Genomic DNA, 10,309 nt, shown 5'->3' with positions numbered 1-10,309 from the left:
TTTGAGAATTTGCTAAGAACTCCGAGAACACTACGAATATGGCATGTCTAAGTAAAGTAGTTATAAAAAAAGAAAGTTTGCAATAATTAGAGTTTTGAATCTTTGGCATTTATGTGTGCTAATTTGGAAAAGACAGTTTACACAGCACTAAAATATGAGGTTATGGGGGAAACTGAGAACCCATGAGTCGGTAAGTAAATGCCAGAGGTGCAGAAAATGTAGAACAGATACTTCAGAGGTTGTACCTGATTCCTCAGGGTGTGCCTCTCCACAGGGCTGGGTGTATCCTTTGGAATTTGAAAGTAAATGTTGTTCACTTATTTTTTCCATGCCTGTCTCTCCAAATAGACAATAAGCTCTGTGTGAGTAGAAAGAGTTATTTCACTTTGATTACTGCCCCCTAGGGGACTGTATAGTAGGCAAATGAGTGACTAAATGATTTCGAGAAGATGGACCAAATGACACACCCAGAAGGCCAAACCCATCCAGATATGGAGGTTTAATTTGATTACATTAAACCACCATTACTATTATTTAATAATTTAATTCAGGTCCAATTATTTCACCAAGTCATCATTTTTTGGGAGAGGGGGGTTCTAGATTCCTAAGGTTCTCACTGGTCCTTTATTTGTTAAGGGGAGGCTTTGCTGGTGTAGTTACAGATTATTTTTTATTTTTTTTAGTTAGATTATTTTTTAATGTTAATAGAAATGGCACAGTCTGGACGGAGTCCAGTTGAGATTAGTCAGGATTTCAGGATTTTCAAAAATCTTTATTATTTTGAGAGAGAGAGAGCACCTGAGAGAGGGGAGGGGCACATGAAGGAGAGAAAGAGTCTTAAGCAGGCTCTACACCCAGTAATGAGCCTGATGCAGGGCTCTATCTTATGACCCTGAGTTGATGACCTGAGGCTAAATCAACAGTCAGTGGAAATCAACAGTAAGCAACTGAGCCACATAGGTGCCCCAGGATTTCAGGATTTTAATGCAAAAAGCAGCACTACTGTTGGAGCTAATTTTTTTCCACAGGTGAATTATTCACACTGCAAAACAATTAAGTTATTAACCACACTGGAATTGAGGAGCTCTGGCAAAAGGTCTGTTCCCTTGAAAATGTTCCTATTTCACAGTGAGAGTCCTCACCCAGAGTCCCCATCTACAATGCTGTCCTTCAAACCTCCTACTTCCCAGCTGGATTTGGGAGAGACAAAGCAGAAAGAACCCATTCAGTTCTCATGTTTCTGGTAGCACCACCCAGTCAGCTCAGAGAATTATCCTTAGAAGCGTTGAGACATGCTTTCACCTAACAGATAATATCATGAGTCTGGTGTCCACCTGGCAAGGGGACAGACATGGCAGTTCCTGTGATGAATGAGGCAGATTTGGTGTCCACCCTCAAGGAGCTAATGGTCTAGTGAAGAAACTGGGCAGTCTGTTAAAAGACTGGTGAGCTTTGACAAAGGGCAAGTGAAGGGTGCCAGATGTTGTAAAACTGGGGGAACTGAGTTTGAGGGGTCAGGGAAGAATATGTTGTAGTTGGCTGCATGAAGGTTGGAGAGAAAACTATTCTGCATGGAAGGAACCATTGGCATAAAGCTCCTCCAGCAGGAGAGCCAGTCACATGTGAAGAACTACCAAAGCCAGTATGGCTGAAGCAATGGGTGTGAAGGAGAGGCATCTCAGCCAGGTCTGAAGTAGACGGGCAATGGGTGATTGAGAGAGCCATGATTTTCGACTTTATATCTAGAACACCAATAAGCTTTGAAGGACTGACCTAACATCAGCAGTGACCTGATGAGTTTATTCATTCATAATGGCTGCTCATTTTGCCCCATGGTTCTTTCTTCACCATCTCTTAACAGTCCCTCCAACACCATCATGGGGGTATTCTCTGCGGTGCTTTAAGACTTGTCACGTGGAACCCTCTTCACCAGCAGGCAGCAGGCAGAGTAGCCCACACCCAAATCTAGGTTCCAAAGTGGAGCATCAGCCCCTGAAGCCTAACCAGAAAAAAGAGAGGCAGGGAACATCCACGCACATCCCGTCTGTCTCTCCTGGCCCATTCTGGAGTATATGACATACCCTCCAATTGGCCGCATCATGCAGCCCACATGAGCAGAACCATTTCAAGATCCAGTAGAAGGAGAGAAAAAGGAAAGGCATCAAAAGTATAAGCAGACCTGTTTCTCCAAAGTTTCTTTTTCTGCACTCCGCCCCAGCCACAAAACAAGAACTTTTCTTTCTTGAGAAGACAGAAATACTGTTTAGGTTGTCAGAGTTTAGAACTAACCAAAAGGGAGGGCTTCAGAAAAATTATTTATATTGCTAATCCAAGTGTATTTTTGTATGTGTCTGCATGGGTAAACATTGTATGTATTCTATTTCATAAGATATAATAATGGAACAACTAAGTGGAATTAACATGATAAGCCAGGTTCAGTGTTAGTGAGGCCATAAAGGTAAAACGGATTCTTCCACTAGGGACTTAGCAGTCTAGACAGGAGGTGACATACATGCACAATTCATGATAATGAGAGAAAGTGATCACCAGCATATGAAAGGAAAACGTAGTATTTTAGGAGTTTGTGGCAAACTGCTGTTAAAAGAAGACAACAGACACCTTGCTGAAGGGAAAAGATGGCGGAAGAGCAGGGGACCCTATTCCAACCGGTCCCTGGAATTGAACTGGATATCTACCAGACCACTCTGAACACCCACGAAATCAGCCTGAGATGTAAGAAGATAGATCTAGATTTCTACAAACAGAATATCGGAGGGGTTGGTTTCAAGGTACGAAGTGGGGAGCCGTGATTCCGCAGGCAGATATTGAAGGATAAATGGAAGGGGGAGGGAACCTGGTCGTTGGGATCCTATACCACCAGTGAGTGATAGCCTCCCACGCTGGGGATAGGGCACAGACTCGCAGACCAGTAGCAATGGGGAGAGGACTTTAGAGCAGCCCTCTGGACAGAAACCTGGAGCGATGGGGCCGCACCTGCAAACTGGGGGCGGCTGGTGGTTTTAGAGGCACAAAGGGCAGAGACATGCCCCGACCTGAAGGTGAGGACTGCGAGCACTGCTGAGGGGCACACAACCGAGGACGCTGCAGTTTATAGCAGCACAGACAGAAACGGAGATAGTGTGGCCTGGAGAGCTCATTGAAGAACAGACTGCAATCTCACTGCTCTGAGGCAGAGGGTTGGAAATGATTTCTTCTGCTGACTCACGGAAGAGACGCTGAAACCTGCCAGGGAAAGCTGCCAGAGAAAAAAAGCCCCCCAAAACCAGTTTCCACTGAGCCCATCCCCCGCGACAGGGGGCAAGGCAAATCTGCCCAAACAGGGTTGCCTGAGAAACAGTGTGGCAGGCCCCTCCCCCAGAAGATAGGCTGGGAAAACAAGAGGCCAGCAACCCTAAGGTCCCTAGAAAACAGGTGCATCTTGCTTGGGTTGTGGTCAGTAATTTGGACTCTATACATTTCCTCAACCACCCCTCAACAGAATGACTAGGAGGAGGAACCCCCAAAATAGGAAAGACTCAGAGACTATGACTTATCCCACAGATTTACAAATGGATGCAGCTATAACCAAGTTGTCAGAGATGGAATTCAGGGTAGCAACTGTGAAGACGGAAGCCAGACTGGAGAAATTGATTAATGGCAACACAGAGTCTCTAAGGGCAGAAATGAAAGCTGTATTGGCGGAACTTAAAAAGGCTATCGATGAGATCCAATCCAATCGGATAATCTAACAGCGAGGGTAAGCGAGGCAGAAGAATGAATTAGTGATTTAGAAGACCAATAGACAAAAAGGGAAAAGAGGAGGTCAGGCAAAAACAACTCGGAATCCATGAAAATAGAATCAGAGAAATAAGTGACACCATGAAACGTTCCAATGTCAGAATTATTGGGATCCCTGAGGGGGTGGAGAGAGAGAGGGGACTAGAAGATATATTTGAGCAAATCGTAGCTGAGAACTTCCCTAATCTGGGGAATGAAACAAACATTCATGCCCTAGAGGCAGAGAGGACCCCTCCCAAGATCAAGGAAAACAGGCCAACACCCTGGCATGTAATAGTAAAACTTGCAAATCTTAGAATCAAGGAAACCGGTTAGGGGGAAGAGATTCCTTATGTACAGAGGGAGGAACATCAGAATAACATCAGACCTATCCACAGAGACCTGGCAAGCCAGAAAGGCCTGGCAAGACAAATTCAGGGTACTAAAGGAGAAGAACATGCAGCCAAGAATACTTTATCCAGCAAGTCTGTCATTTAGAATGGATGGAGATGCAGAGCTTCCGAGACCGGCAACTGAAAGAGTATGTGAGCACTAAGCTGGCCCTGCAAGAAATATTAAGGGGGGGTTCTATACAAGGAGAAGGACCCCAAGAGTGATATAGAACAGAAATTTACAGGGACAATCTATAGAAACAAGGTCTTCACAGGCAACATGACAATAAATTTGGATCTTTCAATAATCACGCTCAATGTGAACAGCCTAAATGCTCCCATAAAAAGGCATAGGGTTGCAAATTGGATAAAAAGACAGGACCCATCCATATGCTGCCTACAAGAGACTCATTTGGAACCTAAAGATACATCCAAGCTGAAAGTGAAGGGATGGAGATCCATCTTCCATGCCAATGGATCTCAAAAGAAAGCTGGGGTAGCAATTCTTATATCAGACAAATTATATTTTAAACTAAAGACTGTAGAGACACAGAAGGACACGATGTCATTCTTAAAGGGTCTATCCAACAAGAAGATCTAACAATTGCAAGTATCTACGCCCCCAACATGGGAGCAGCCATCTACAAAAGCCAACTGTTAACCAAAAAAAGAGTTATATTGATAACAATACATTAACTGTAGGAGACCTCAATACTCCACTCTCACCAATAGACAGATCATCTAAGCAGAAAATCAACAAAGAAACAAGAGCTTTGAATGACACACTGGACCAGAAGGATCTCATAGATATATACAGAACATTCCACCCTAAAACAACAGAATACTCATTCTTCTCGAGTGCACATGGAACTTTCTCCAGAATAGACCACATACTGGGTCACAAATCAGGTCTCAAGAGATACCAAAAGATTGAGATTATTCCCTGCATATTCTCAGACCATCATCCTTTAAAACTGGAACTCAGTCACAAGAAAAAATTTGGAAGAAATTCAAACACTTGGAAGCTGAAGACCACTCTGCTCAAGAATGTTTGGGTCAACCAGGAAATCAGAGAAGAACTTAAAACAATTCATGGAAACCAATGAGAACGAAAACACATCAGTCCAAAACCTATGGGATACTGCAAAGGTGGTCCTAAGGGGGAAATACATAGCCATCCAAGCCTCACTAAAAAAAAAATAGAAAAATCCCAAATTCACCAACTAACTTTACACCTAACAAACTAGAGAAAAAGCAACAAACGATGCTTAAGTCATGCATTAGAAGAGAAACAATTAAGATTAGAGCAGAGATCAATGAATCAGAAACCAGAAACACAGTAGATCAACGAAACTAAAAGCTGGTTCTTTGTAAGAATTAAGATCGATAAACCACTGGCCAGACTTAACGAAAAGAAAAGAGAAAGGACCCAAATTAATAAAATTATGAATGAAAGGGGAGAGATCATGACTAACACCAAGGAAATAGAAACAATTATTAGAAATTATTATCAACAACTATATGCCAATAAATTGAGCAACCTGGATGAAATGGATGCCTTCCTGGAAACCTATAATCTACCTAGACTGAAACAGGAAGAAATTGACAACCTGAATAGGCCAATAACCCACAATGAAATTGAAGCAGTGATCAAAAACCTCCCAAAAGAGTCCAGGGCCTGATGGATTCCCTGGGGAATTCTATCAAACATTCAAAGAAGAAATAATACTTAGTCTCCTGAAGCTATTTCAAAAAATAGAAACAGAAGGAAAGCTTCCAGATTCATTCTATGAGGCCAGCATTACCTTAATCCCCAAACCAGGCAAAGACCCCATCAAAAAGGAGAATTTCAGACCAATATCCCTGATGAATATGGATTCCAAAATCCTCAACAAAATCCTAGCTAATAGGATCCAACAATACATTAAAAGGATCATCCACCACGACCAAGTGGGATTTATCCCTGGGATGCAAGGGTGGTTCAACATTCCAAATCAATTAATGTGATAGAACACATTAATAAGAGAGAGAAGAACCATATGGTCCTCTCAATTGATGCAGAAAAAGCATTTGACAAAATACAGCATCCTTTCCTTATTAAAACTCTTCAGAGTACAGGGATAGAGGGAACATTCCTCAAGTTCATAAAATCCATCTATGAAAACCCACAGTGAATATCATCCTCAATGGGGAAAAGCTGAGAGCCTTTCCCTTAAGATCAGGAACATGACAAGGATGCCCACTCTCGCCACTATTGTTCAACATAGTACTAGAAGTCCTAGCAACAGCAATCAGACAACAAAAAGAAATAAAAGGTATTCAAATTTGCAAAGAATATGTCAAACTCTCTCTCTTCGCAGATGACATGATACTTTATGTGGAAAACCCAAAAGACTCCACCCCCAAAATACTAGAACTCATACAGCAATTCAGGAATGTGGCAGGATACAAAATCAGTGCACAGAAATCAGTTGCTTTCTTATACACTAACAACACAACTGTAGAAAGAGAAATTAGAGGAATGATTCCATTTACAATAGCACCAAAACCCATAAGATACCTCGGAATAAACCTAACCAAAGCGGTAAAGGATCTATATTCTAGGAACTACAGAACACTCATGAAAGAAATTGAAGAAGACACAAAAAGATGGAAAAACATTCCATGCCCATGGATCAGAGGAATATACACTGTTAAAATATCTATGCTACGCAGAGCAAACTATACCCTCAATGCCATCCCAATCAAAATTCCAATGACATTTTTCAAAGTGCTGGAACAATCCTAAAATGTGTATGGAATCAGAAAAGACCCTGAATCGCCAAGGAAATGTTGAAAAAGAAAAACAAAGCCGGGGGCATCACGTTCCCCGATTTGAAGCTATTATTACAAAGCACTGATCACCAAGACAGCATGGTGCTGGCACAAAAACAGACGTATAGACCAATGGAACAGAATAGAGAGCCCAGATATGGACCCTCCACTCTATGGTCAAATAATCTTTGACAAAGCAGGAAAAAATATGCAATGGAAAAAAGACAGTCTGTTCAATAAATGGTGCTGGGAAATACGGACAGCCACATGCAGAAGAATGAAACTCGACCATTCTCTAACACCATACACAAAGATAAACTCAAAATGGATGAAACACCTCAATGTGAGGCAGGAATCCATCAAAATCCTGGAGGAGAACATAAGCAGTAACCTCTTTGACATCGGCCACAGCAACTCCTTTCAAGATTCATTTCCAAAGGCTAGTGAAACAAAAGCAAAAATGAACTTCTGGGACTTCATCAAGATAAAGAGCTTCTGCCCAGCAAAGGAAACAGTCAACAAAACAAAGAGGCAACCCACAGAATGGGAGAAGATATTTGCAAATGACACTACAGATAAAGGGCTGGTATCCAAGATCTATAAACTTCTCAAACTCAACGCCCAAAAAACAAAAAATCAAGTCAAAAAATGGGCAGAAGACATGAACAGACACTTCTCCGAAGAAGACATACAAATGGCTAACAGACACATGAAAAAATGTTCATCATCATTAGCCATCAGGGAAATTCAAATCAAAACCACATTGAGATACCACCTTACACCAGTTAGAATGGCAAAAATTGACAAGGCAAGAAACAACAAATGTTGGAGAGGTTGTGGAGAAAGGGGAACCCTCTCACGCTGTTGGTGGGAATGCAAGTTGGTACAGCCACTTTGGAAAACAGTGTGGAGGTTCCTCAAAAAATAAAAAATAGAGCTACCCTATGACCCAGCAATTGCACTCCTGGGTATTTACCCCAAAGACACAGATGTAGTGAAAAGAAGGGCCATATGCGCCCCAATGTTCATAGCAGCAATGTCTGCAATAGTCAAACTGTGGAAAGAGCCAAGATGCCCTTCAACAGATGAATGGATAAAGGAGATGTGGTCCAAATACAGAATGGAATATTACTCAGCCATCAGAAAGGATGAATACCCAACCTTTACATCACCATGGAGGAGACTATGCTAAGTGAAATAAGTCAAGCAGAGAAAGTCAATTATCATATAGTTTTACTTATTTGTGGAACATCAGGAATAGCATGGAAGACGTTAGGAGAAGGAAGGGAAAAATGAAGGGGGGGAATTGGAGGGAGAGATGAACCATGAGAGACGATGGACTCTGAGAAACTGAGGGTGTTAGAGGGGAGGAGGGTGGGGGGATGGGTTAGCCAGGTGATGGGTATTAAGGAGGGCACGTACTGCGTGGAGCACTGGGTGTTATATGAAAACAATGAAGCGTGGATCGCCACATCAAAAACTATATTATATGGTGACTAACATAACATAATAAAATACAATAAAAAAAAAGACAACAGATCCAAAATGGAATTGCTTATGCTAAGCCCCACTAACCAAACGACGATTTAACTTGATTACAGTTACGGTTGCCCAGAAATGAACTCTTAAACGAGTCCAGTCAGGAATCACCTGATCAGCACTAGTTAGGTAATCTGCCTGATAACCCCCTGCCATCCCTTAAAGGAAAGTGACCTTACAAATAACCAACCTGCTTTGTTGTCTAGCATAACTTCCTTGTTCTCCCTCCCTTCTGCCTTTATCTTTTATTTTGTACAGCTCCTCAGAGCTCCTTTCTCTCTGTTAGGTTGGATGATGCCCAATTTGAATTGATTTTTATTCAAAGAGGCTCTTAAACGTTTTAATATGCCTCAGTTTATCTTTCAACAGCTCTGGTTAGAAGAGGAAACAAAAGGAGACCCTCCACAGCCCACCGGGGCAAGGAGCAACCAGGCACACCTACTTGTTGCGCCCCCTGAGCTTGTGGCTTTCCCGCTGCCTCTGGAGGTTTAAGTTCCTCTTGGATCCTGGCTCTGCAGCTTTTGCGTGAGGGGCTTTCAGACTTGACTTGAGCATTTCTTCCTCTGGACTGAGTCCAGTCACCGGCTGGAGTCAGACTGGCTCTGATTTAGAAACTGGACCAGGTACCTGGGTTTGACTTAGGAACTAGAAAAGACTGGAGTCAGGTCCAACTTAGACCCTTCACGGCGTCTGAGAAGACTGGGCCGGACGTATAACGGAGCGGCTCTGAGCCGGCCTGTATTGGTCCTAGAAACCAGAAAGGCACTGGGTCCCACTTAGAAACCGGACCGGGCTGGGGAGGACTGGCTCCAGCTTAGATGCCGGACCCGGTGGGCAGATTGGTTCCGTTTAGAAACCAAACCCGGCGGGGGCCAACTGGATCCCGCTTAGAAACCGGACGGGATGGGGGCAGGCTGGGTCCAGCTTAGAACCTTGAGTTAGTCTGAGAAGACTGGGCCGGACTCAGAAAACGGAGCAGGCCTGAGGTGTCTAGGTCTGTCCTCGAAACTGGGAATGTACTGGGTCCCACTCAGAAGCCGGACCTGGCTGGCGCGGACCGGGTCGGCTTAGAAGTAGGACCGGATGGGGGCCGGCCAGGTACCCTTTAGAAGCCGGACCGGATGGGAGCGGACTGGGTCCAGCCTAGAAAGCAGATTGGTCAGGGCACGAACCGGCGCCTTCGTGCGGCCTCAGGTGAATAAAATGTTCTGAGGCTGAACAAGCGGGCGAGTCTTACCGAAAGTAATCTTGAGTTACTGTGGCCACAGTGGAGAACTTTTAACCTACATAAGCCTCTCCACTTAAGAGGTGCCCTAGAGGCAGGCACTCACCATTAAAGGGCAGAGGGAAAGCTATTTTTACTCCTACTCACCGGTTCTGGTGGCCAGGATGAGACTCGCTGAGACACCCCACTCACTCCAGAGCCTGCAGGTGGGATCCGGAGAAAACTGGCAGAAACCCGTGGAAGGTAAGAATTCTGACCAAAGTTAGCCCTCCCATTTCCATCTATGTCTGTGGTGTCTGGGTGAGAGAAAAAGGCAGCATTTCACGTTGTCCCTTCCTTTCTAAATTCAGATTGGCAAGCAAAAAGTTTGTAAGAGTAAGGTCTTTAAATTGGGACTGTTTAACGTGTACTTCGGGTACTCATTGGTGGTCGAAACCTTCCCTCCCAGGGACAGCTATTGCCTTCTTGTTTGTCTCATTTTGTGTCCTGAGAACTTGGCTGGTGACAGTCAGGTTGGGGACCCGGATAATATGGCTGTACAGAAATGTAGGTTGTTCTTCCT

The sequence above is a fragment of the Zalophus californianus genome, chromosome 16, assembly GCF_009762305.2.
Source record: "Zalophus californianus isolate mZalCal1 chromosome 16, mZalCal1.pri.v2, whole genome shotgun sequence".
NCBI classification, from domain to species: Eukaryota; Metazoa; Chordata; class Mammalia; order Carnivora; family Otariidae; genus Zalophus; species Zalophus californianus.
The sequence above is the reverse complement of the archived record's forward strand: the minus strand, read 5'-3'. Positions refer to the sequence as shown.